The following is a 23,236-nucleotide window of genomic DNA, read 5'->3' as shown; positions in this document are numbered from 1 at the left end:
GAGGAGCAAGGCGATGACGGCGGAAGCGGTGAAAGCGTAGCTGTCTCTTGTTGAGGAACGACTTACCACACGTTGGACAGTCAACCGGAGAAGAGCAAGTGGAGACACCAGGAGACGCGGGCACAGCAGCAGGAGGAGAAATACCAGAATCCGGGCGTGAAGGAGACCCCCGCCTAGAAGCAGATTCGTCGGAAAGCAGGAGAGACGCTCTGTCGCCAGAAGTTGCAGGAGCAGGAACAGGAGAGGAGGAAGCACTAGGAGTTTCATCAGCAGAGATCGCAGAGGACGGCGAACGAACTGTAGGACTACCCGAAGGAGAAGTAGATGTGGCAGATCGAGCAACCAGCGTGTCAGCAGCAACAGGAGACTTGGTCGGAGAAGTGTGCGAGCAGGAGTGTCCAGCAGCAGCACGTGATCTCGTGTGGTGACACACTGGGGAATCTGAAGAAGGGGCACTGGTAGCAGGGATGGAGCCAGGAGAAGGTAAGGATGGAGCCGAAGTAAGAGGCACGAGCGGTGCAGTGAGCGTTTCCGAAGGAGGCGAAGTCCGGGAGCGGGAAGCGAAGACATCATTGCAGATGCGAGAGGAGGCAGACGTCCTGGCAGAGATGATGGAGAGCATCTGGCACAGGGAACCACTTCTCAGCAGAGGAGGACCAGAGGGAACAGCAGCGGCAGAGATGTGGCGACGTGGAGCAGGAGCAGTCTGAAGACTACCAGACCGCGTTGTCATCACGGAGGAGTGACCAGAAGCGGGCAAATGGCTCAGAGGTCTGCGTGGCGTCGTGTCCAGCGATCCATCGGGGCATCCAGCACTCTGTGGCAGTCCACCAAGGACAGATGGCATCGGAGGGAGACCAGGAGTAGTCGGAGAAGGAAGGCGAGGCGGCCTCTCTGGCAAAATGATCTGATGCGCTGACGCAGGATCAGACATAGCTGAAAAAACTAAAGAAACAGTAACACAAATAACTAGCAAATTATCTAATTGGCAAGATCAAAGTGAGGCAGCGGGGGGAGCTTCAATTGGGGCTTTTGGTGGACCCAAGAAAGGAAGATAAGAACGAGGAAAAGAAAAGGAGGGAAGAGCCAAAGAAGAAGGAGGAAAACGAGGGAAAGAGCAAAAGAAGAAGGAAGGAAAAGTAGGGAGAGAGTAAAGTCGAAGCCACGCCCACCCGGACGAGTGAGGCAGCGGAAAGGAAGTTTCAGGGCTTATCAAAACAGAAAAGACACCGTAAACGGAGTATTTCTCAAATGAAAAGCGAGAAGACATAGAAAAGAAACCATTTCTCACTAGGGACGACTGAAAACAGCCGAAGCAGTAAGAAGGGAGAAGAAAAAGTTAGGCCCCGCCCAGCACCGAAATATACTGCAAGCAGTATAAACAGTGTAGACGGGAAAGAACCTGCTCGCCCACAGGCAACCTGCACGCTCACAGGTGAAAGGGCCCCATTGAACGCAAGTAAAGAACGTATTCGAACCATCAAGCGTCAATGGGAGGGGAGAGAGAGAGAGAAAGAAAGCAAAACTTACGTAGAATCCACCTCGACTCCGCTTTCAGCTCCGTCCACCAGACGAGTAAACTATTCCATCAGCATGGTGTCTGGAAATCTGAAAAAAGAAGAAAATAAGACGTCAGATTAAGCTGATAAGAACAGATACTACACTTTGATCTTAGCCAAAAGGCCGAGAAGCGATGCAGAATTCTGTGGCGTGATGAATTCACTTTCAATTTTTCATATTTCAAAAGTCCTGAGCATTCGTGCAGGGGGAGAAGGGGGTGCAGAAGACTCAGGTTATCGAGTGCTGCTTGGGGGGTTTTTATGATATGTCGTTATTTCATCCTCCTCCTGTGTTACAAAAAAAAGAGGTGTACAAGGATGACCAATTTCTGTCTAGTCAAGTGGATCATTTTGCGGTCCTTTCTAATGTTCCCATTCTGGAGGCGTCAGTCCCCTCCTCCTTGGGCGGGGCTAGTTTTAAAAAGGCAAGGACGTCAAAAGTTCATTTCATTCAAGATTCAATTGCAAATTTTATTCTTACTACAGCAAATGAACCACAATGCTGAAATATCCTCAGAGATATTTCTACAATATCGCAATAACTTACAGTAGTTATATTGGACGTTTTACGGAAACGTTGGCCGGAACAAAATTCAAAGTAGAAAAAGTTAATCCGATCTCAACGCGAAATCGCTACAGTCAATAACAGCAGTAAGTAAACAACTGAATTCCGGTGTTTTCCTCCAGCTTTTATAAGCTTATGCACCATGCAACATAATATTCTCGTATTTTCTCAATTTTTTTTCAGATGGGAAAAGAGGACAATAATGAAATATTCATGAAAGTGTTCATTTCTCTGGAGTAGCTTCCTCCTCCGAAAAATCTCATTCTTCACTGCAGGTGAATATAAAACAAATGTAATTACAAAGGCAATAAAAATAGCAAAACCAAAAATAAATAAATAAATATTCCTGGAGTTATCGAATGCCCATGCTTGGGAAGAAATTATTTTTTGTGATTAAACAAATATTGAGACAGTAAAATTTATCAGCCAAAACTGCATTACATAATGCCAGAGTTTGATTGACACAAACTCGACATGCACAGTCCAGCACATGGTTTCCAACTCAGAGATACTCTCTCTCTCTCTTCAGTTCAAACGTTGCACTTGAAAACACAGAGTGAAATATTAGGAACTTAAAACAATTAAACAAACAGAAAAATTACAAAAAACACTTTACAAATTAATTTGTAATATGTACAATAAAACAGTACTTTTTAATTTACAATTAATGATTACTTTGTATTCTACACTTCCACACTAGCGGCGGGCAAGCCATCTCAAAACTCAGAATAAACTGCTTCCTGCATAGTGCAGCCATCTATTGGCAATTTCCCGTTGGTTATATTAATGTGCCAACAAAATAAATGAATGAATGAATAAAAACATAAATACAACAATCCTTAACAATAATTGTAGACCATTACAATTAGCTGGCGTTTAGAAATCATACAGAGAATCAAAACAAAACATTAGGAAACAGACAGAAAAATCTTTGTTGCTGCAGTGTGCCTACAAACATTTTACACCCTTTTGAGAGTTATCTACAGTAAAAAGGCTCGTGTGTTGAAAGAAGCAATGTGTATACGCGCGCTGTAGTGGGAAAGATCTGGCAAATGTGAATAGGAATTCTCTCAAACTTACATGAAATGAGACAAAAATGTTACTGCAAATGAAATTTGAGTGATATTTCGAGGCCGATCTTCCTTCAATCAGTCAGACAGAATGAGTAAGTTGTTAACAGTACGAGAAAAAATGTGGATTTTATGGGATTTCTGTAAATACGAATAAAACTTCGTATTTACAGAAACCAGAACTTGACACTGAAAAGAACGAGGGTTAAACCCGAGGCTCCAGAATGTTCCCATTCCGAGGAAAAGAACGAGGGGCCCGAGCAATAGCAAGTTAAAAAAAAGGCAGGTCGCCGAACACTCGTACAAAGGTATGATGTTGTCAGACCTTCGGTTTTCTGAAATTTGAAGGGGCCATTTTAAAAGGACGTTTTCCTGAGGATGCAGTGGGTGAGTGAAGTTTCTGCTTTTTGGAAATATTGTGGGCCGTATCCTGCAAGTAGTGCCATAGCAGGCCAACCCGTGGCGAGGGCGGAATAAATTCCTAACCACAAGCCTATCTGCAAAAATTAGTTTAATATCTTGACGTCATGTCGACGTCGTATCAGATATTAAGCTGATAAGAACAGAGTAAAAACGTTTTATTCAGGAAATGATATGTGCTATTTACAGAGATATTGAAGTCACCAGCACAAGTAACCCAATAACGCACGCAGTGCGGTTTTTTCTTCTACATTTTATTTACAAATGAGTTTATGAAATTTTTGATGGACAAAGGAATATTTACAGGTATATACATAACGTGTGAAATAATACATTGCCATACATCAGCTAGTCAAAGGTATATGTCGTCTCAGGCATAGAGAGTCACTGGATTATGTCGTTGATGGCATAGAGAGTCACTGGGATTAGACTAATCACGTGGGAGGACTGACTGTAGGGAAGTCACGGCTACATCTGGGAGTGATCAGAGCGGAGCTTCGGTTGTGTGCTGTCGCGGATTTTGCCGGTATTGCCATGGAACTTGTCGCTCACCAGTGAGGTGCTCCACGTAAATGTCGCGGGACGCGCGAATGGTGTCACTGACCACAAGTTTCCTTAACGTCTTGGTATATTTGTCCGAGCAGAGGCGGCGCATCACACGGTCATTTTTAGTGTCCCAGGCACCCAGGGCTCCGACCACGATTGCTTCAACTCTAACGTCGCTGTACCGCTGACGGAGAACCTCGGCAGTCGGTGTGTACTTCAATTCCTTTTCCCGTCGAGCACTGTCAAAGGCCTGGAGCCTATTGTCAAAGGCCACTGTCACATCGATGATAAGTGCAGAATCATCACGTGTAAGGACAAGGTCGGGACGGAGGGGAAGGTCAGCGAGGTTCTGGTTTTCACTGGCAATAGTCCAGCGTCCTCGTGCAGCTTTCTTGATCCTTTCCACAATGGCATTGTGCCTCTGCTGGAACAGACGACTGTACCGCATGCAGTGGCACACGACATGTGGAAGGGTCTCGGCAGGATGGTTGCAGCGGCGGCATCCGCGTTGTCCTCGGAATCTTCGTCTAGCGGCATTGAGCGGGACAAGGATGAGTCTGGCCCGGTGGATAAACCTCCAGTCCGCAAACCTTGTGAAAGTCCCCTCACGGAAGAAGTGACAGCTGGCCTTCGACGCCGCAGCACACTCAATAGCCTTCCCTTGATTGGGATAGGCACTGAGCTTGGATGCAAGATCAGCTCTGAGAGCATTTCTCAGTGTGTGGAAAACCAGGTGCCTCTTAGATGGGCCAAGAACACAATCATTGAGGCAGAGGGAGATGGAGTGGTCACTGTCAATGGTCCAGCGAACACCAAGGCGGCGTGAGGCAGCACGGGCGGCAGACCAGGCAGAAGACGAGGTTTTGCAGGTGCCATGAAACGGGCCTGAGTCCGAGGCAGACAGGAAGGCAGCCATCTGTTCAGTAGAGGGCACGTGGCGAATCCTAGCAGCGAGGAACCGGCTGAAGTCATCCCATGTGAGGGATTTGACACCCTGGTCACGTGAGGATAGAAGCTTGAACACGCCGTCCACGCGGGCGATGTCGGAGTCTTCCTTGGCCAGCGGGATCCCAAGACATGCAGCAGATGAGGCCCCGTACAGGTACTCATATGCAGCTTCAGGAGGGATGTTAAGGGTCTCCTTCAGTAGGGGGCGTGCAAAGTCGTCAATACGAGCCCAGTCACCTTTACGAAGACGGCGGGTCCTCATGTCAAACATGAGTGCTGGGAAGAAGAAGGACTTGAGTGCATCAATCCGCTGCCAAGGAGCTAACTTTGAAGTCAGGATGGCGTTGCAAGTTCGCAAGTACCCATGGAGAGCATTGTTGTCCGGTGGAAGCTGGAATCCAATGGGTTTTCCGAGAAAAAGCCCATGGTCTCCGTCCAACAGGTGACGAAATGGCGTGTCTCCAATCTTGAAGGAGGAGACGCGCGTGCCCACGGGCTGTCGTCCAGAGATGTGCAAGGAGAAGCACTTAAGTGGGTTGAAGGTCAGAGAGATCTTGCTCGCAAGGTCCACAACTTTGTCAATGTGCTCCTGAAGCAAGGCAGGGGAGTCGGCGAGGAGCAGCAGGTCATTCGCGTAGGCCAAGATGTTGTGAGAGACGGAAGATGACTGGATGGCACGTATAATTGGGTCCAAGGCAATGTTGAAAAGCAGTCCACTCAGCGGACACCCTTGCCTGACACCACTTGTGATGGCAACAGGGGCAGAGGGGCCATCTGGGCAGAGGAACTCAGTGACGGAGTCGGAGTAAAAGGAGCGAACAATGTCAACCAGAGCTTGACCAGCACCACAAGCTCGGAGGGCGGCGAGGATGGCGCAATGCGGGACCGAGCCAAAAGCATTGGACAGGTCCAGCGAGGCGATGCAGACATCCGCCTTCTTGCTCTTAGCAGATCTAATACGCTCTTCAAGAGCAAAGTTGTGCTCGAACACCCCGTCGTAGGGGAGGAAGCCTTTCTGTGAGGGAGATAGGATGTTAAACTCCAGGATCCACTCAGTGAGCCTGCGCGCAAGGCATCCAGAGAAGAGCTTGGCGATCGTCGAGCTGAGGGCAATGGGCCTCTAGTTGGTGATCTCTTGCTGGTCTCCCTTCTTATGAATCAAAATCGACGAGGTGTTCTTCCAGGCGTCCGGGACACGTCGGGCCTTTAAGCAGGTGTTGAAGATGACCGTCAGAACTTTACCTTCTGGATCAAGGGTCCACCAGTGATGATAGGTCAGGCGGTCAGGGCCGGGTGCCGAGTTCTCAGCAGCACGCAGACGATTGCACACTTCCGCAGGGGAGAACTGTGAGCAGTCCACTTCGAACTCGGGGCGTACAGAGGCATCATAGATGGAGGTGTCAATGTTGGCGAGAGGAGGCGGAGCGGAGAAGAAGTTATACACAGACTCAGCATCAAAGGGAGAGAAAGGGGAGTCACCAGCAGTGATGACACGAAGAGCTTTTCTTCTGTTTCTGCGGTAGAGGCTTTGCAGCGACTTCGGATCTGATGGAGCAGGACGCGGAGGGCGGCGGGCAGACCCAGATGTACGAGGAGGGAGCTTGAGGAACTCATGCGCAAAAGAGGAGATTTCTTCAAGCAGCTCTTCAAATTCCCTCCAGTTAGGCGAAGGACCGTGATTGAGGATGGAGAGCAGACGAGGTCGGAAGGAGAGTAGAGGGAAGTTATCCTCAGCAGGAACGTCAGCAGTGGTGGGGTCCTCAGGCGGAAGCTCGTCGTCAGAGTCGGCAGCAATGTCAACTGCAGGGCTGATGTTGAGAGGCAGCGACACTGGAGGTGAAGATCCAGGCGGAGAGGAACTAGCAGCAGACGAAGGAACAGCGGCGATGTCATCCGGTGGGCGGCAAGAGGCAGCAGGGTTACCCGAGGCAGGAGAAGCACTGGGGACACGAGCGGCAACAGGTGGCGTAGCAGACGGATGAGGCAGAATCGGCAAAGCAGGTTCTGGAAGCACGCTGACAGCAGGCGACGTCTGTGGGCGACGGCGTCGACGTGAAGAGGTAGTACGCTCCGGAGGTTGGACCTGAGCAGGGGCCTGGCGCTGGCGCTCCCGACGGTGACGGGCCTGGTGTTCAGGAAGCCACCTCTGGTCTGGCAGGAGAAATCACAGGTAGTGCACCTCCAGCGGTGAGCGATGCAAGATGGGATGATGACAGGGTGGTCCCTAAAGCAGGAGTGTGCAGATACCTTCGTAGCGATGGACTGCCGACAGTGAGCGCACCAATTAGTAGTGCCAGAGACATCCACTCCATGAGAGTAGTGTAGGTGGCGGCAGAGTGAGTGGCGTAGTTGGGACCACTGCCGTGCATGGAACGTCCGGATGCAGCTGGTCTCAGTGCAATGCAGCGTGTCCGAGACAGGGAATACCAGGTGGACAGTCCGGTCCTTGCGGCACGTGGTCTCAGGGAAGACAGCAGAAGGAGGAACATCCGCAGGTCTCTCGGTGATCATCGGCACGTCAGGAAGGGAGGGCAGAACATCTGGCGGTCTAATGGCAGCAGGTATACCATCGGTGGAAACAGAGGAGTCCAGGGACGGTGCAGCAGCGGGATGCTGGCCAGAGAGAGACTTGGGCACATGACTAGGCTTAACAGAGTCGCTCCTCGGCGAACACATGGTGGTGGCAGGCAGCAGAGCAGGAGAGACATCCGATGGCAGAGGACTTACAGGTCTGGACTGGAGCGGAGACGGCACAGGCAAAGGATTCGACGAATCAGCAAGAATCTCGGCATACGTCCTTCCAGGTGTAGTCGGCGGAGCAGATATCGAAGCACAGGCATGGCCGGCAGCGATGCGAGCACGAGTATGGTGGCATACCGGAGATTCAGCAGGTGGGTCAGGTGGTAGGTCCTGTGTGTGATCAGCATTCACACGTCGAGGACTGTCAGACGAGGAGCCGTGTGTCAGCGCATGTTTCTGGAGGCGCTTCCTTTTGGAAAAGATGTGCCCACAGACATAGCAAGGGAACGACGAGAAGCGTCGACGCTTGTCAGAGGGATCTCTGTCGTCCTTCAAGCAGGCGCGGGAAGAACTCTGGCCAGGAGACACATCGATGGTGGAGGCAGGAGGCGAACCAGAAGGCAGTCCATGAGGAGAGGAGCGAACGGGTGGAGGCGACTTGGCGGTAATCCGTGCCAGAAGTTGTCTCATGTGACCATTCCTTAGTAGCGGAGGACCAAGAGGTGTAACCACAGCAGCAACATGACGAGCAGGTAAAGGCCGGGCAGACGAACTAGCAGCAGGAGAGGTACCCGACGTAGACAGTGGTCCAACAGGAGAAGCAGAGGCAGCCAGGAGAGAGGCCACGGGCCGTGGTGTAGAGTCCCGGAGAGGTGAGGCAGTTGGCGCTAGCTGAAAAGTGGATGGCATCTCAGGAAGTCCTGGAGTCGTAGGGGAGGGAATCCGTGGCGGTCTTTCAGGAAGTGGCAGGCACGGTGTAGACGAAGGTCCTGGCACCGCTGGATTTCAGAGCTAAAAGGCAAGCAAAGGCAAAGCAAACAAAAACAGAGGCAAATTTCAGCTGAAGAGGCAAGATCAAAGTGAGGCAGTGGGAGGAGCTTCGATTGGAGCTTTGGTGGAAAAAAAAGGAGGAGGAAGGGGAAAGGAAAATAACAACGAGAAATAGGAAAAAAAAGATGAGGAAAGAAAAAGAAAAGAAGGGAAAGAGCAAAAAGAAAAGGAGGGAAAGAGCAAAGAAGAAGCCACGCCCACCCAAAAGAGTGAGGTAGCGGAAAGGAAATTTGAGGGCTTATCAAAACAGGAAACACACCGTAAACGGAGTATTTCTGAAATGAAAAGGGAGAAGAGATAGAAAAGAAACCATTTCTCACTAGAAACGACTGCAAAACAGCCGAAGCAGTAAGAAAGGTGAAGAGAAAGTTAGGCCCCGCCCAGCACCGAAATATACTGCAAGCAGTATATTCAGTGTAGACGGGAAAGAACCTGCTCGCTCACAGGCAACCTGCACGCTCACAGGTGAAAGGGCCCCATTGAACGCAAGTAAAGAACGTGTTCGAACCATCAAGCGTCAATGGGAGGGGAGAGAGAGAGAGAAAGAAAGCAAAACTTACGTAGGGTCCAACTCGGCTCCGCTTTCAGCTCCGGCCACCAGACGTGTAAACTACTCCATCAGCATGGTCTGCACATCTAAAAAATAAAAACAAAATAAAACGTCAGATTAAGCTGATAAGAACAGATACTACACTTTGATCTTAGCCAAAAGGCCGAGAAGCGAAGCAGAATTCTGTGGCGTGATGAATTCACTTTCAATTTTTGATATTTCAAAAGTCCTGAGCATTCGTGCAGGGGGAGAAGGGGGTGCAGAAGACTCAGGTTAGCGAGTGCTGCTTGGGGGTTTTTTATGATATGTCGTTATTTCATCCTCCTCCTGTGTTACAAAAAAAGAGGTGTACAAGGATGACCAATTTCTGTCTAGTCAAGTGGATCATTTTGCGGTCCTTTCTAATGTTCCCATTCTGGAGGCGTCAGTCCCCTCCTCCTTGGGCGGGGCTAGTTTTAAAAAGCCAAGGACGTCAAAAGTTCATTTCATTCAAGATTCAATTGCAAATTTTATTCTTACTACAGCAAATGAACCACAATGCTGAAATATCCTCAGAGATATTTCTACAATATCGCAATAACTTACAGTAGTTATATTGGACGTTTTACGGAAACGTTGGCCGGAACAAAATTCAAAGTAGAAAAAGTTAATCCGATCTCAACGCGAAATCGCTACAGTCAATAACAGCAGTAAGTAAACAACTGAATTCCGGTGTTTTCCTCCAGCTTTTATAAGCTTATGCACCATGCAACATAATATTCTCGTATTTTCTCAATTTTTTTTCAGATGGGAAAAGAGGACAATGAAATATTCATGAAAGTGTTCATTTCTCTGGAGTAGCTTCCTCCTCCGAAAAATCTCATTCTTCACTGCAGGTGAATATAAAACATATGTAATTACAAAGGCAATAAAAATAGCAAAACCAAAAATAAATAAATAAATATTCCTGGAGTTATCGAATGCCCATGCTTGGGAAGAAATTATTTTTTGTGATTAAACAAATATTGAGACAGTAAAATTTATCAGCCAAAACTGCATTACATAATGCCAGAGTTTGATTGACACAAACTCGACATGCACAGTCCAGCACATGGTTTCCAACTCAGAGATACTCTCTCTCTCTCTTCAGTTCAAACGTTGCACTTGAAAACACAGAGTGAAATATTAGGAACTTAAAACAATTAAACAAACAGAAAAATTACAAAAAACACTTTACAAATTAATTTGTAATATGTACAATAAAACAGTACTTTTTAGTTTACAATTAATGATTACTTTGTATTCTACACTTCCACACTAGCGGCGGGCAAGCCATCTCAAAACTCAGAATAAACTGCTTCCTGCATAGTGCAGCCATCTATTGGCATTTTCCCGTTTGTTAATATTAATGTGCCAACAAAATAAATGAATGAATGAATAAAAACATAAATACAACAATCCTTAACAATAATTGTAGACCATTCCAATTAGCTGGCGTTTAGAAATCATACAGAGAATCAAAACAAAGCATTAGGAAACAGACAGAAAAATCTTTGTTGCTGCAGTGTGCCTACAAACATTTTACACCCTTTTGAGAGTTATTTAGAATAAAAAGGCTCGTGTGTTGAAGGAAGCAATGTGTATACGCGCGCTGTAGTGGGAAAGATCTGGCAAATGTGAATAGGAATTCTCTCAAACTTACATGAAATGAGACAAAAATGTTACTGGAAATGAAATTTGAGTGATATTTCGAGGCCGATCTTCCTTCAATCAGTCAGACAGAATGAGTAAGTTGTTAACAGTACGGGAAAAAAATGTGGATTTTACGGGATTTCTGTAAATACGAATAAAACTTCGTATTTACAGAAACCAGAACTTGACACTGAAAAGAACGAGGGTTAAACCCGAGGCTCCAGAATGTTCCCATTCCGAGGAAAAGAACGAGGGGCCCGAGCAATAGCAAGTTAAAAAAAGGCAGGTCGCCGCACACTCGTACAAAGGTATGATGTTGTCAGACCTTCGGTTTTCTGAAATTTGAAGGGGCCATTTTAAAAGGACGTTTTCCTGAGGATGCAGTGGGTGAGTGAAATTTCTGCTTCTTGGATATATTGTGGGCCGTATCCTGCAAGTAGTGCCATAGCAGGCCAACCCGTGGCGAGGGCGGAATAAATTCCTAACCACAAGCCTATCTGCAAAAATTAGTTTAATATCTTGACGTCATGTCGACGTCGTATCAGATATTAAGCTGATAAGAACAGAAAAACTTTTTATTGCTAATGCTTATTGCCATTTTACATTATATTGGTATAACCATGGCATGAGATACCAATAACGCACGCAGTGCGATTTAAGTTTCATTACTTGAGGGAAAATATTGGATGCAAAAAATATTTACAGAACTATATACATAAAACCGGGAATATTCATCTCAACATAGCAAGAGGTAGGGCAAGAGTCCAGCGGTAGGTGATAAGTCCTTTTAAAGTCAAGACCACAGAGGCGGGGATGGAATCTATTACATCTGGCGAATCCCAGTGAGATGTTCAACGTAGATATTTCTTGAGTAGCGGATAGTTTCGCTTACAACAAGTTTCCTCAGTAGGTTGGCATATTTATTGCTGCACAGTCTTCGGAGCAGTTTGTCGTTCTCTTTATCCCATGCGCCGAGAGAGCCAACAATGAACGCGTAGGAACGAACATCAGCGAAATCTCGCTTCAGCAGGTCGACTACGGGGCCGTACTTGTTGATCTTATCTTCTCGTGCCGAAGAAAAAGCAGACAGCCTGTTCTCGAAGGAGATGGTAACGTCAATTACAATCGCGGAGCGGTCTTTGCAGAGGACGAGATCCGGTCGAAGATTGGTGCCCGGGAAAACCTGATTGGCGGAGAGAAGGTTCCAGCGATTGCCAGCAGCTTTGTGCACACGGTCCACCACTGCATTATGTCGAGACTGATATGCAGCAGAATAACGCATGCAGTGATTCAGAACATGAGGAAGCGTTTCTTCCGTAGACGAGCAGCGGCGGCATCCTCGACGAGAGCGGTCCCAAGGCTTGGCGGCGTTGAGAGGAACCAAGTTGAGGCGAGCACGATGCACGAATCTCCACTCAGCGAACCTGGTAAACAACCCATTGCTCAGGAAGTGGAGCTCGCGCGAGAGGCGGCAACACGTTCCATCACCTTACCCTGGTTGGGGAGCAGAATAAGGTCATCAAGACGCTCACTCCTTTTCAGGGTGCGGAAGGAACGAAAAATGGTATGCCTCTTGCTGGGAAAGATGGCGAAGGAGCCACACGTAATGGAGGGTGAACCGTCCGCGTCGAAGGAGCAGGAGACCTTGAGACGTCAAGAAGCCGACCTTGCGGCCGACCACATCGAGGAGATGGGGTTCGTGGAGGAAGCAAAGGGAGCATCATCGGAGGCCGAGAGGAAGAGACCTACAAGAGAATGAGACGGCGTCTCTCCAATGCGAGCATGGACGTAGGTACAAAGTTCCTCCCAGCCAAGACCACGAACGTAGGAGTCCTTGGAACAAAGGAGCTTGAAGGCGCCATCCACTGCAGAGATGTCAGAATCTTCTGCGGAAAGAAGGATTCCGAGGGCACCCTTACCAGACAAGCCATAGATGTAATTATTGGACGCCTCGGGAGGAAGGTTGAGTGTCTTCTTGATGGCAGGCCGCAGGAAGTCATCGATCTTTTCTCGATCCAGTCTCCCTTGCTAAGCAGTCCAGTCCTCATATGGAAATGGAGAGAAGGAAAGAAGAAGCACTTGAGGGCGTCCAGACGCTGCCACGGAGCAAGCTTCGACTCCATGATCTTTTCAGCGAGCAGAAGGAAGTCACGCAACTGAGCCCGGCAGGGAGGAAGGTGAAACCCGATGGGCTTCCGAAGGAAGCGGAAAAATTCGCCATCGTCGAGAGCCTTGAGAGGGGAGCCTTTGATGCAAAACAGAGTGGAACGGGATCCAGAAGGACGAGCGGCGGAGAAGTGAAGCGAGTGACACTTGCTGGGATTCAAGTGCAGACCAAGACGAGAGGAGGAGTCAGAAATGGAGTCCAAGTCATGTTGGAGAATATCAGAAGAAGGAGCCAACAGCAGGACATCATCGGCAAAGGCGAGGATGCGTGGAGAAGCAGGAGGAGAAACGATGGACCGGAGCACGGGATCCATGGCAAGATTGAACAGCAGGCCGCTCAAAGGGCAACCTTGACGAACGCCAGCACAGATGTTTACGGGACCAGAGACACCGTCCGAGGAGAGAAAGCAGGTAGAAGACTCCCGGTAGAGATCTTGAACCAAGGAGAGAAAGTCCTCACCAACTCCGGACGTGCGAATAGCAGTGAAGAGGGCGACATGTGGAATGGAGCCAAACGCATTGGCGATATCCAGGGACGCGAGGCACAATGTAGACTTCCGGCGGCGAGCGAGCTGAAGTTGCTGCTGAACGATGAAGTGATGTTCGAGGATACCATCATGCGGCATGAACCCCTATTGGGAGGAACAGAGCACATCATTGTCGCAGAGCCATGCAGTCAGACGTTTGGCGAGGCAGCCAGAGAAGAGACGTGCTATGGAAGAACTGAGAGCGATCGGTCGCCAGTTGTGAAGGATGGAAGGATCACCTCGCTTGAAAATCAGGAAAGACCTCGAAGACTTCCACGACGAGGGAATCCGCTTGAAGCGCAGACAGATGTTAAAGATGTCACAAAGAATTCTGCACTCAGGATCGAGCTCCCGCCAGTGGGAGTAGGAGAGACGATCAGGACCCGGAGCAGAATTTTCGCATGACCTGAGTTTGGCCTGGATCTCAGCGGGAGAAAACTGTGACAGGTCAAGGGGAGGACGATCCGGGAGGCAGGAAGTGAAGATGGAGACGTCTGCATCTCTCGAGGCGAGCCTTTCAGAGAACTCCGCGGCGATGTCTTCGGCAGGAATGGGACACGAAGGAGAGCATTCAGAAGTGAGGAGACGCATGGCCCTTCGGCGGTTCCTTCGGTACAAACCTTGGATGACACGCGGATTTAGGATGTTAACAGGACGTGGAGGACCAGCAGGCGGAGGACCCGGAGGAGGGAGCTTGGCATACTCGGCGGCAGACTGGATGACCAGGTGAAGACAGGACTCAAAGGAGCACCAAGAAGAGTCGTCGGTGGGTCCGGAAGCAAAGCACTGAAGACAGTCCCTGTGCAGGAGAAGAGGAGGATCGGAGGAGACATCGTCAACAGAAGGAAGGCGGAACAACTCGTCAGAGGGCAGAGTGGAGGCATCAAGCGCAGAAGCATCATCAGGAAGGACCGGAGGATCGGTAACAGCACTGCTCGGAACGTCCAACGGCGACAGCGGAAGGAAGGGCTGAGAAGAGGAGGAAGAATCCAACGGAGAAGCAGTGGACCTTGAAGGGGAAGCAGGAACATCCGGAAGAGGTGAAGCAGTAGGCGTGGAGACCAGCGGAGACTCGGTAGGATTCACAGCGTGTGTCGGTGAAGGAGGCGAAGGAGCGACAGCAGGAGCAGGAACGTGGGAGCGAACTGTAGCAGCAGCAGTGGGCGAGGAGTCTGGCGGCGCAGGTCAACGTCGTCTTCGTCTCTGAGCAACAGGCAATGGAAGAGGAATGTTGTTGGCAGCAGCGTTCCGTGAAGCACGTTGGTGGAAAGCCGAGTGATTGAAAAGACCTTTCCTGGAAGGGCAGGAGAAAGGGCACACGGAGCATTTCCAACGGAAGGAGGCGCCGAAAGAGGAAACAGGAGGAGTGGTGCGAAAGCAGGAGTGGGAAAAACCCTGTTGGCGAGAACAGAGCTGCAGAGACCACACCACTTCATGCACGAGGAGATCTGTATGAGGTGTTCTTGCAGGATGTGCCTGGTAAGGGATTTCTTCATGCGAGACCAGGAGCCGGAACGGAAGAGGAGGCTGCAGTTGGCCTCGGTGCACATGAACACGTCACTTACAGGAAAAACCAAGTGAAGAGTGTTGTCAACCCGACAAGTCGAAGAGGGGCCCAGCGGGCCAGGAGGAGGGCCGGAAGGAGCACTGGGACTGTAAGGCGATGCAGGAAGAGTCGGAGAACCGGAAGGCGAAGGACCAGGAGTGACGAAAGCATCGGCACCGGGAGACGCAGAGAGAGATGAACGACGATGTCGGAGGTAACGATGGAAGCGAAGATGTCTTTTGCTGAGACACACCTTACCACATGAAGAGCATCGAGGGCCTCCAGGGGTGGGAGTCGTCGTCGCAGGGACAGGAGCGTGAAGAACAGCCGAAGAGGGAGCAGCAGCGAAGGAAGAGCCAGTAGTACTGGAGGTGACAAGAGGAGCTTCAGCAGGGCACGGCTGAGGAGAACCGGAAGGAGAGCAGGGCGCATCAGGAACAGCGGCTTCAGGAAAAGCAGCAAAGCCATCAGATGTAACAGCGGGCTCCCGAGCACCGGCGGCAGAAGGCGACACAGGAGAGGAAGCAGCCTGAGCAGGATGTACGGAAGAAGGCATCAGGGAAGGCGGAGGTAAGAATGAATGTCCAGCAGCAGCACGAGAACGAGTGTGGTGACACACTGGAGATTCAGAAGCAGAGACGGCAGTGACATCCGGAGGCGGCACTACAGGATCGGGAGCGGCAGTCACAGAAGACAGTCTGGCAGAAGGCGGAGAGGATCCAGGGCTGGAGCGGATGACATCACCGGAAATGCGAGAGGTAGAAGAGGTCCTTGCACCAAGAACTGTAAGCATCTGGCAGAGTGGAGCACCTCTGAGCAAGGGAGGGCCAGAGGGAACCGGAGAAGCGGCCACATGGAGCCGGCGAGCAGATGGCAGTGAAGACGCCGGGGTGGGCGTGGCGACTGAAGCGAGAAGACATGGAGGTGAAGGCAGGAACCCTTGACTCTCAACGAGCAGATCCAGAGGTTGACATTCGTCAGCATGGGGCCCAGAATGAGCCGGCGGCATCCGTGGAAGACCAGGCGTAGTCGGCGAGGGAATCCTAGGAGGGCGAGGCATCACTGGCAGGCGAGGCGTCGAGGACGCGTCAGCAGCAGGCTGGAGAGACATCTGTAAGAACAGCAAAGAAAACCAAAACGGAAGGCAGCAAGATGCACGAAAAAACTCGGTGGCAAGATCAAAGTGAGGCAGTGGGAGGAGCTTCAATTGGAGCTTTGGTGGACCTAAAAAAAAAAGAAAGAGGAAGATAAGAACGAGGAAAAGAAAAAAAAAGAAAGAAAGAAAGAAAGAAAGAGGAAGATAAGAACGAGGAAAAGAACAAGGAGAGAAAGAGCAAACAGAGAGGAAGGACAACAAGGGAAAGAGGAAAAGGAAAGGAAAGAAAATTAGAAAGAGAGAAAAGTAGAAGCCACGCCCACCCGGAAGAGTGAGGCAGCGGAAAGGAAACTTCAGAGCTTATCAAAACAGGAAAGACACCGTAAACGGAGTATTTCTGAAGTGAAAAGCGAGAAGAGATGAGATAGAAGAGAAACCATTTCTCACTAGAAACGACTGTAAAACAGCCGAAGCAGTAAGAAAGGAGAAGAGAAAGTTAGGCCCCGCCCAGCACCGAAATCTACCGCAAGCAGTATATTCAGTGGTGGAGACGGGAAAGAACCTGCTCGCTCACAGGCAACCTGCACGCTCACAGGTGAAGGGGCCCCATTGAACGCAAGTAAAGAACGTGTTCGAACCATCAAGCGTCAATGGGAGAGAGGAGAGATAGAAAGAAAGCAAAACTTACATAGGATCCACCTTGACTCCGCTTTCAGCTCCGTCCACCAGACGAGTAATCTATTCCATCAGCATTTTCTGGACATCTGAAAAATAAAAACAAACAAACAAAATAAATCGTCAGATTAAGCTGATAAGAACAGATACTACACTTTGATCTTAGCCAAAAGGCCGAGAAGCGATGCAGAATTCTGTGGCGTGATGAATTCACTTTCAATTTTTCATATTTTAAAAGTCCTGAGCATTCGTGCAGGGGAGAAGGGGGTGCAGAAGACTCAGGTTAGCGAGTGCTGCTTGGGGGCTTTTTATGATATGTCGTTATTTCATCCTCCTCCTGTGTTACAAAAAAAGAGGTGTACAAGGATGACCAATTTCTGTCTAGTCAAGTGGATCATTTTGCGGTCCTTTCTAATGTTCCCATTCTGGAGGCGTCAGTCCCCTCCTCCTTGGGCGGGGCTAGTTTTAAAAAGCCAAGGACGTCAAAAGTTCATTTCATTCAAGATTCAATTGCAAATTTTATTCTTACTACAGCAAATGAACCACAATGCTGAAATATCCTCAGAGATATTTCTACAATATCGCAATAACTTACAGTAGGTATATTGGACGTTTTACGGAAACGTTGGCCGGAACAAAATTCAAAGTAGAAAAAGTTAATCCGATCTCAACGCGAAATCGCTACAGTCAATAACAGCAGTAAGTAAACAACTGAATTCCGGTGTTTTCCTCCAGCTTTTATAAGCTTATGCACCATGCAACATAATATTCTCGTATTTTCTCAATTTTTTTTCAGATGGGAAAACAGGACAATGAAATATTCATGAAAGTGTTCATTTCTCTGGAGTAGGTTCCTCCTCCGAAAAATCTCATTCTTCACTGCAGGTGAATATAAAACATATGTAATTACAAAGGCAATAAAAATAGCAAAACCAAAAATAAATAAATAAATATTCCTGGAGTTATCGAATGCCCATGCTTGGGAAGAAATTATTTTTTGTGATTAAACAAATATTGAGACAGTAAAATTTATCAGCCAAAACTGCATTACATAATGCCAGAGTTTGATTGACACAAACTCGACATGCACAGTCCAGCACATGGTTTCCAACTCAGAGATACTCTCTCTCTCTCTCTCTTCAGTTCAAACGTTGCACTTGAAAACACAGAGTGAAATATTACGAACTTAAAACAATTAAACAAACAGAAAAATTACAAAAAACACTTTACAAATTCATTTGTAATATGTACAATAAAACAGTACTTTTTAATTTACAATTAATGATTACTTTGTATTCTACACTTCCACACTAGTGGCGGGCAAGCCATCTCAAAACTCAGAATAAACTGCTTCCTGCATAGTGCAGCCATCTATTGGCATTTTCCCGTTTGTTAATATTAATGTGCCAACAAAATAAATGAATGAATGAATAAAAGCATAAATACAACAATCCTTAAAAATAATTGTAGACCATTCCAATTAGCTGGCGTTTAGAAATCATACAGAGAATCAAAACAAAGCATTAGGAAACAGACAGAAAAATCTTTGTTGCTGCAGTGTGCCTACAAACATTTTACACCGTTTTGAGAGTTATTTACAATAAATAGGCTCGTGTGTTGAAGGAAGCAATGTGTATACGCGCGCTGTAGTGGGAAAGATCTGGCAAATGTGAATAGGAATTCTCTCAAACTTACATGAAATGAGACAAAAATGTTACTGCAAATGAAATTTGAGTGATATTTCGAGGCCGATCTTCCTTCAATCAGTCAGACAGAATGAGTAAGTTGTTAACAGTACGGGAAAAAAATGTGGATTTTACGGGATTTCTGTAAATGCGAATAAAACTTCGTATTTACAGAAACCAGAACTTGATACTGAAAAGAACGAGGGTTAAACCCGAGGCTCCAGAATGTTCCCATTCCGAGGAAAAGAACGAGGGGCCCGAGCAATAGCAAGTTAAAAAAAGGCAGGTCGCCGCACACTCGTACAAAGGTATGATGTTGTCAGACCTTCGGTTTTCTGAAATTTGAAGGGGCCATTTTAAAAGGACGTTTTCCTGAGGATGCAGTGGGTGAGTGAAGTTTCTGCTTTTTGGATATATTGAGGGCCGTATCCTGCAAGTAGTGCCATAGCAGGCCAACCCGTGGCGAGGGCGGAATAAATTCCTAACCACAAGCCTATCTGCAAAAATTAGTTTAATATCTTGACGTCATGTCGACGTCGTATCAGATATTAAGCTGATAAGAACAGAAGGTTTTTATTGCTAATGCTTATTGCCATTTTACATTATATTGGTATAACCATGGCATGAGATACCAATAACGCACGCAGTGCGATTTAAGTTTCATTACTTGAGGGAAAATATTGGATGCAAAAAATATTTACAGAACTATATACATAAAACCGGGAATATTCATCTCAACATAGCAAGAGGTAGGGCAAGAGTCCAGCGGTAGGTGATAAGTCCTTTTAAAGTCAAGACCACAGAGGCGGGGATGGAATCTATTACATCTGTCGAATCCCAGTGAGATGTTCAACGTAGATATTTCTTGAGTAGCGGATAGTTTCGCTTACAACAAGTTTCCTCAGTAGGTTGGCATATTTATTGCTGCACAGTCTTCGGAGCAGTTTGTCGTTCTCTTTATCCCATGCGCCGAGAGAGCCAACAATGAACGCGTAGGAACGAACATCAGCGAAATCTCGCTTCAGCAGGTCGACTACCGGGCGGTACTTCTTGATTTTATCTTCTCGTGCCGAAGAAAAAGCAGACAGCCTGTTCTCGAAGGAGATGGTAACGTCAATTACAATCGCGGAGCGGTCTTTGCAGAGGACGAGATCCGGTCGAAGATTGGTGCCCGGGAAAACCTCATTGGCGGAGAGAAGGTTCCAGCGATTGCCAGCAGCTTTGTGCACACGGTCCACCACTGCATTATGTCGAGACTGATATGCAGCAGAATAACGCATGCAGTGATTCAGCACATGAGGAAGCGTTTCTTCCGTAGACGAGCAGCGGCGGCATCCTCGACGAGAGCGGTCCCAAGGCTTGGCGGCGTTGAGAGGAACCAAGTTGAGGCGAGCACGATGCACGAATCTCCACTCAGCGAACCTGGTAAACAACCCATTGCTCAGGAAGTGGGAGCTCGCGCGAGAGGCGGCAACACATTCCATCACCTTACCCTGGTTGGGGAGGAGAATAAGGTCATCAAGACGCTCACTCCTTTTCAGGGTGCGGAAGGAACGAAAAATGGTATGCCTCTTGCTGGGAAAGATGGTGAAGGAGCCACACGTGATGGAGGGTGAACCGTCCGCGTCGAAGGACCAGGAGACCTTGAGACGTCTAGAAGCCGACCTTGCGGCCGACCACATCGAGGAGATGGGGTTCGTGGAGGAAGCAAAGGGAGCATCATCGGAGGCCGAGAGGAAGAGACCTACAAGAGAATGAGACGGCGTCTCGCCAATGCGAGCATGGACGTAGGTACAAAGGTCCTCCCAGCCAAGACCACGAACGTAGGAGTCCTTGGAACAAAGGAGCTTCAAGGCGCCATCCACTGCAGCGATGTCAGAATCTTCTGCGGAAAGAGGGATTCCGAGGGCACCCTTACCAGACAAGCCATAGATGTAATTATTGGACGCCTCGGGAGGAAGGTTGAGTGTCTTCTTGATGGCAGGCCGCAGGAAGTCATCGATCTTTTTCCAGTCTCCTTTGCTAAGCAGTCCAGTCCTCATATGGAAATGGAGAGAAGGAAAGAAGAAGCACTTGAGGGCGTCCAGACGCTGCCACGGAGCAAGCTTCGACTCCATGATTTTTTCAGCGAGGAGAAGGATGTCACGCAACTGAGCCCGGCAGGGAGGAAGGTGAAACCCGATGGGCTTCCGAAGGAAGCGGAAAGATTCGCCATCGTCGAGAGCCTTGAGAGGGGAGCCTTTGATGCAAAACAGAGTGGAACGGGATCCAGCAGGACGAGCGGCGGAGAAGTGAAGCGAGTGACACTTGCTGGGATTCAAGTGCAGACCAAGACGAGAGAAGGAGTCAGAAATGGAGTCCAAGTCATGTTGGAGAATATCAGGAGAAGGAGCCAACAGCAGGACATCATCGGCAAAGGCGAGGATGCGTGGAGAAGCAGGAGGAGAAACGATGGACCGGAGCACGGGATCGATGGCAAGATTGAACAGCAGGCCGCTCAAAGGGCAACCTTGACGAACGCCAGCACAGATGTTTACGGGACCAGAGACACCGTCCGAGGAGAGAAAGCAGATAGAAGACTCCCGGTAGAGATCTTGAACCAAGGAGAGAAAGTCCTCACCAACTCCGGACGTGCGAATAGCAGTGAAGAGGGCGACATGTGGAATGGAGCCAAACGCATTGGCGATATCCAGGGACGCGAGGCACAATGTAGACTTCCGGCGGCGAGCGAGCTGAAGTTGCTGCTGAACAATGAAGTGATGTTCGAGGATACCATCATGCGGCATGAACCCCTATTGGGAGGAACAGAGCACATCATTGTCGCAGAGCCATGCAGTCAGACGTTTGGCGAGGCAGCCAGAGAAGAGACGTGCTATGGAAGAACTGAGAGCGATCGGTCGCCAGTTGTGAAGGATGGAAGGATCACCTCGCTTGAAAATCAGGAAAGACCTCGAAGACTTCCACGACGAGGGAATCCGCTTGAAGCGCAGACAGATGTTAAAGATGTCACAAAGAATTCTGCACTCAGGATCGAGCTCCCGCCAGTGGGAGTAGGAGAGACGATCAGGACCCGGAGCAGAATTTTCGCATGACCTGAGTTTGGCCTGGATCTCAGCGGGAGAAAACTGTGACAGGTCAAGGGGAGGACGATCCGGGAGGCAGGAAGTGAAGATGGAGACGTCTGCATCTCTCGAGGCGAGCCTTTCAGAGAACTCCGCGGCGATGTCTTCGGCAGGAATGGGACACGAAGGAGAGCATTCAGAAGTGAGGAGACGCATGGCCCTTCGGCGGTTCCTTCGGTACAAACCTTGGATGACACGCGGATTTAGGATGTTAACAGGACGTGGAGGACCAGCAGGCGGAGGACCCGGAGGAGGGAGCTTGGCATACTCGGCGGCAGACTGGATGACCAGGTGAAGACAGGACTCAAAGGAGCACCAAGAAGAGTCGTCGGTGGGTCCGGAAGCAAAGCACTGAAGACAGTCCCTGTGCAGGAGAAGAGGAGGATCGGAGGAGACATCGTCAACAGAAGGAAGGCGGAACAACTCGTCAGAGGGCAGAGTGGAGGCATCAAGCGCAGAAGCATCATCAGGAAGGACCGGAGGATCGGTAACAGCACTGCTCGGAACGTCCAACGGCGACAGCGGAAGGAAGGGCTGAGAAGAGGAGGAAGAATCCAACGGAGAAGCAGTGGACCTTGAAGGGGAAGCAGGAACATCCGGAAGAGGTGAAGCAGTAGGCGTGGAGACCAGCGGAGACTCGGTAGGATTCACAGCGTGTGTCGGTGAAGGAGGCGAAGGAGCGACAGCAGGAGCAGGAACGTGGGAGCGAACTGTAGCAGCAGCAGTGGGCGAGGAGTCTGGCGGCGCAGGTCAACGTCGTCTTCGTCTCTGAGCAACAGGCAATGGAAGAGGAATGTTGTTGGCAGCAGCGTTCCGTGAAGCACGTTGGTGGAAAGCCGAGTGATTGAAAAGACCTTTCCTGGAAGGGCAGGAGAAAGGGCACACGGAGCATTTCCAACGGAAGGAGGCGCCGAAAGAGGAAACAGGAGGAGTGGTGCGAAAGCAGGAGTGGGAAAAACCCTGTTGGCGAGAACAGAGCTGCAGAGACCACACCACTTCATGCACGAGGAGATCTGTATGAGGTGTTCTTGCAGGATGTGCCTGGTAAGGGATTTCTTCATGCGAGACCAGGAGCCGGAACGGAAGAGGAGGCTGCAGTTGGCCTCGGTGCACATGAACACGTCACTTACAGGAAAAACCAAGTGAAGAGTGTTGTCAACCCGACAAGTCGAAGAGGGGCCCAGCGGGCCAGGAGGAGGGCTGGAAGGAGCACTGGGACTGTAAGGCGATGCAGGAAGAGTCGGAGAACCGGAAGGCGAAGGACCAGGAGTGACGAAAGCATCGGCACCGGGAGACGCAGAGAGAGATGAACGACGATGTCGGAGGTAACGATGGAAGCGAAGATGTCTTTTGCTGAGACACACCTTACCACATGAAGAGCATCGAGGGCCTCCAGGGGTGGGAGTCGTCGTCGCAGGGACAGGAGCGTGAAGAACAGCCGAAGAGGGAGCAGCAGCGAAGGAAGAGCCAGTAGTACTGGAGGTGACAAGAGGAGCTTCAGCAGGGCACGGCTGAGGAGA

General features: G+C 49.2%; 2 non-coding genes and 4 pseudogenes across 2 annotated transcripts; all 6 read right to left on the bottom strand.

Moving 5' to 3' along the window:
• Positions 1–1,593: 1,593 nt before the first annotated feature.
• Positions 1,594–1,695, bottom strand: LOC118197321 (U2 spliceosomal RNA; annotated as a pseudogene).
• A 1,912-nt stretch (positions 1,696–3,607) lies between these two features.
• LOC146994561 (U2 spliceosomal RNA) lies at positions 3,608–3,790 on the bottom strand. Its single transcript, XR_015044298.1, has one exon. It is a non-coding gene; the product is annotated as a U2 spliceosomal RNA (small nuclear RNA).
• Positions 3,791–9,299: 5,509 nt separating this feature from the next.
• LOC146994560 (U2 spliceosomal RNA) lies at positions 9,300–9,403 on the bottom strand (annotated as a pseudogene).
• A 1,909-nt stretch (positions 9,404–11,312) lies between these two features.
• On the bottom strand, positions 11,313–11,515 carry LOC118200776 (U2 spliceosomal RNA; annotated as a pseudogene).
• Positions 11,516–16,962: 5,447 nt separating this feature from the next.
• Positions 16,963–17,095, bottom strand: LOC146994559 (U2 spliceosomal RNA; annotated as a pseudogene).
• Positions 17,096–19,007: 1,912 nt separating this feature from the next.
• LOC146994558 (U2 spliceosomal RNA) lies at positions 19,008–19,190 on the bottom strand. The gene has a single exon (XR_015044320.1). It is a non-coding gene; the product is annotated as a U2 spliceosomal RNA (small nuclear RNA).
• Positions 19,191–23,236: the final 4,046 nt, after the last annotated feature.

This window comes from Stegodyphus dumicola, chromosome 11 (genome assembly GCF_044657685.1).
Source record: "Stegodyphus dumicola isolate Sdum_Otavi_A_Nest chromosome 11, ASM4465768v1".
NCBI lineage: Eukaryota > Metazoa > Arthropoda > Arachnida > Araneae > Eresidae > Stegodyphus > Stegodyphus dumicola.
The sequence above is the reverse complement of the archived record's forward strand: the minus strand, read 5'-3'. Positions and strand labels throughout refer to the sequence as shown.